This window comes from Nannospalax galili, unplaced genomic scaffold (assembly GCF_000622305.1).
Source record: "Nannospalax galili isolate Female #2095 unplaced genomic scaffold, S.galili_v1.0 scaffold1922, whole genome shotgun sequence".
NCBI classification, from domain to species: domain Eukaryota; kingdom Metazoa; phylum Chordata; class Mammalia; order Rodentia; family Spalacidae; genus Nannospalax; species Nannospalax galili.
In genome coordinates this window covers 452,615-456,192 of record NW_008348865.1, presented here as the reverse complement: position 1 = coordinate 456,192, position 3,578 = coordinate 452,615, and the positions used below count along the sequence as shown (strand labels likewise).

General features: G+C 49.7%; 1 long non-coding RNA gene across 2 annotated transcripts in view; it reads left to right on the top strand.

The window, feature by feature from the left end:
• The window catches only part of LOC115072529, a 3,533-nt gene extending 384 nt beyond the window's left edge, over positions 1-3,149 (top strand). The window contains exons 2-4 of one of the 2 annotated variants that reach the window (XR_003851580.1): positions 535-861; positions 1,699-1,812; positions 2,326-3,149. This is a non-coding gene — a long non-coding RNA (uncharacterized LOC115072529). The remainder of the gene's footprint in view (positions 1-534; positions 862-1,698; positions 1,813-2,325) is intronic. The other variant, XR_003851579.1, reaches the window with a different exon arrangement.
• Positions 3,150-3,578: the final 429 nt, after the last annotated feature.

Genomic DNA, 3,578 nt, shown 5'->3' with positions numbered 1-3,578 from the left:
TCTCTCTCTCTCTCTCTCTCTCTCTCTCTCTCTCTCTCTCTCCACCCCTCCTTTGTGAGTCTCCCCACGGCTCTCAGAACCCTCTTTCTATCCCTGTCTCAGCCACCCTCATTCCTGGTCCCTGTGTCTCAGCCCTGCCCCATTCTCCCTCTCCAGTGTGTCTTGAGTTCACATAATTTTCTCTCTCAAACAAGCAGATGAAGCTGGGCTGTCTGAAAATTCCAAACCTAGGAAAATCCCACTGTGGAACAAGTTCAAATAGTTCCATATTCTGTCTACTGACCAAAGTGAACAGCTCAATCTGGCAGCCTGGAGAGCTGCTGCAGCCACATGAATGGGGTTCATCACAACAGACCCAGGCTCGGTGTCCCCATCGTTTCATCTCACAAGGCTGCAAGGTCATCTGTGTGTCTATAGGGGAGCAGTCTCTGGAGGCTGCCATTTGGCAGGAACTGTTTCTGCCTCTCCAGCGTCCACTCACCTCTCCATGTGGCACGTTTCCTTTGGGATGACCTGTCCTGTTCACACCCACAGGGGCCAGGAGTGCTGCTAGCCAAGGTCAGTGGTTCTCCTGCCCTCTTGGCCATGATGATTGGTTCCAGGAGCCACTTGTCATCTGATCAGAGTCATCAGAGTAGACAGACGAATTCATGGGAGCCATCTGTGTAAAGGAGTTGCATTTTGGAGACGTGCCATGGTGTCACCTCTGTGTCACTGGTGCTCCATCAAGCGACCTGAGTGACACCAATGAAGGCAGAATTGAGAGAGGCAGACATGGAGCTCTGAGGAGCTCACCTGGGCACCTGGATCAAACCACACCTGAAGCAATCCACATGTACTCTTCACACTCATTTTTGTTTTGTGAGTATCTTTGTTTTATTTGGTTTTGCTTAAACCAAAGCTGAGAATATAGAAGAAAATCATCCATATTTGCAAAGAGAGTTGACGGCCCCTATGTAACCCTACTCAATAGAATATTCCTTCTGTTTTTTCCCATTTAAAATGTATTTTATGTTTTATTTTTGATTTTTTTTTTTTCCTTTTTGAGACAGTGTCTCCCCGTAGCCCCAGCTGGCCTGGAACTCGCTATGTAGACCAGGCTGGCCTTGATCTCACAGAGATCTGCCTGCCTCTGTCTCCTGGGTGCTGGGATTAGAGGCATGTGCCACCAATCCTAGTAGCCAAAGTTGGTCTTCTATCAATACTTAAGCAGAGAGATCATCCGTGTTCTAATAACACTCAACCAGCACATAAAGTCTCCATTCTTGGTGATGGGGTTGGAAGGGACTTCATATCTTTTCTGGCCTAAATTATTTCATTTCACAAGTGAGGAGACCGAGGCCCTGTGTATCAGTGACTTGCATGTTGCTTCAGCTATAAAATCTGACGGAAGCAACTTAAAGAAGGAAAGTTTTGTCTTCATTCCTGATTTCAAGGATTTCTGTCTATGCGGTGCTGTGTCATATGGGGGAGGCTCCACCCTTCCCCCAGGGCCAGGAAGTTGTGTAGACTCTTCAGAGGCTGCCCCTCTATGTCTTACTTCCACCAGCTAGACCCTACCTCCTAAAAACTCCACAGTCCCCCCATATAACACTACCAGCTGGAGGTGATATCTGAGAGATTCAGGATCAGACTCTTATTATCCAAGGAAGCTGGTGACAGCCTGAGGTCACACTCTGAGCTGGTTTTTGTCTGCAGTGCTGTCTCCACTCAGCTCACTCTTTCCCTCAAGAGACTGACAAGACTGACAGTCTGGTGGGCTCAATGGCCAGGCTGGCACCCCAGACAGCAGCCTTCTTCCTTCCTTTTGGGGTGAGCATCCACCAACGCAGTCCGCACTTGCTTGCCTTCTGCCCCTAGGAAAAGCTTGTAGGGGGCCCAGCTCTGTTCCAGGAGTTTCATGATCCACCGCTCCAGACCTGCTTTTTCCTCTATAAGATGGGAAGAGGGGCAGCAAACCCCACCCCCTGTGCCCAGTGGGATGGCTAGAGAGGGCCACAAATGACTGTGACAGGTGTCACTCAGTCTTTTCCCTCACCCCTCCACGTGGCCTGCCTGACAGGAGCGGGGAGGGACAGCATTAGCTGATGCCTGCCCTGTGGGGTGCTGGGCCTGCTTCCCACTCTCCCCCAAGGGGACTGGCACTTCCCTGTCTCACACAGGTAGAAAGTTGACACCCAAGACTCTTGAACAGCCTTGGGCAGGCAAGAATCCCCACATTTAATGAGTTCCAGCCCCTTATCCCAAGCCACCCAGGTGAAGGGTGCAGAGCAGGAGTCCCAGACACCTGGCTCTCACACCACACTCCCTGTTCTCCACAAACAGCACAGCCATTGAGTGGCTTTTGCAGATGAGGAGAACATCACCTGACCTGTCTGTGAGGACCAGAGGTGAGAAGACCCAGACCTGGAAACCAATCTTTCTTAAGCTTGAGTAACTCTCTAAGGACTTCGGGTATCACCTGAAGTGTCCTGGGATGGTGCCATGGAGGAAATGAAGATGTGGGAGCCAGTGCGGCAGCCAAGCACAGTTGTCTTCTGCCCTGCTGGTATAGCCAGGGGCCTTCAGGCAAGTTCGTCCACCTCTCTAAGCCTTTCCCTGTGTCCTATGGAAATGAGACCTCCCCTACCCTCCAAGATGAGATCATCCCAGGTCAACTGACAGCCAGGCCTTCCCCTGGACATGTAAGCAGCCCAGATGAGTGCAAAAGAACCAGCCAACCAAACCTAATCTACACCACCAACTGCAGACTGGTGAGTTCAGTATGCACTTGTAATTTATACCAGTACATTTAGGGATGTTTGTTCCACAGCTTTACTCTGGCGATGGTGACTGATACTCCCTCACCTGTCTGCTAATTCTATCTTCTAGATATCTCCTTGTTCCCCTCCCTACCTTCCTCCTTCCTGGTGTCACTCTGATCTAAGTCACCATCATGATTAATCTCAGTTGTCACCTTGAGATCTAGATGAGATCTAGAATCACCTCGAAGAGGAGTATCTGGCTATGCTGGGGGATGGGGTCATCTTGACTAGGTTAATTGAGGTGGAAAGCCCTCCCACTGTGGGACAGTGTCTTTTGTTATAAAAGGAAACTTCAAGCTCCTGTCCATCAGGATGAACTGCAACTGAACTGTGAGCTAAAATAAATGTTTTCTCCCACATGCTGTTTTTGTCCATATATTTCATCAACAGGAAAAGTAACTAAGACAGGACATTGGTACTGGGACAGACCAGACCAGGTCACATGATTCTCAATCCTGTGGACCTGGCTTATGGAAGAGTTTAGAACTTTGGGTTGGAAAAGCCCTGGAATGAGGCCAGCAGGACAGCTCAGCATGCAGCCCCTTGCCACACAACAGGCCTAGTGACCCGAACTGAATCCCTGGAACCCACGTGAAGGTGGAAGGAAAGGACTGGCTCCACAAAGCTGTCCTCTGGCCTCCACACGTGCACTGTGGCATGCACACACATGCAGACACACATGCATGCACATGCAGACACACACACACACACACACACACACAATATTTTTTAACTAAGAAAAGTTCCATAATGCATAAACAGAGTCTAATGGGT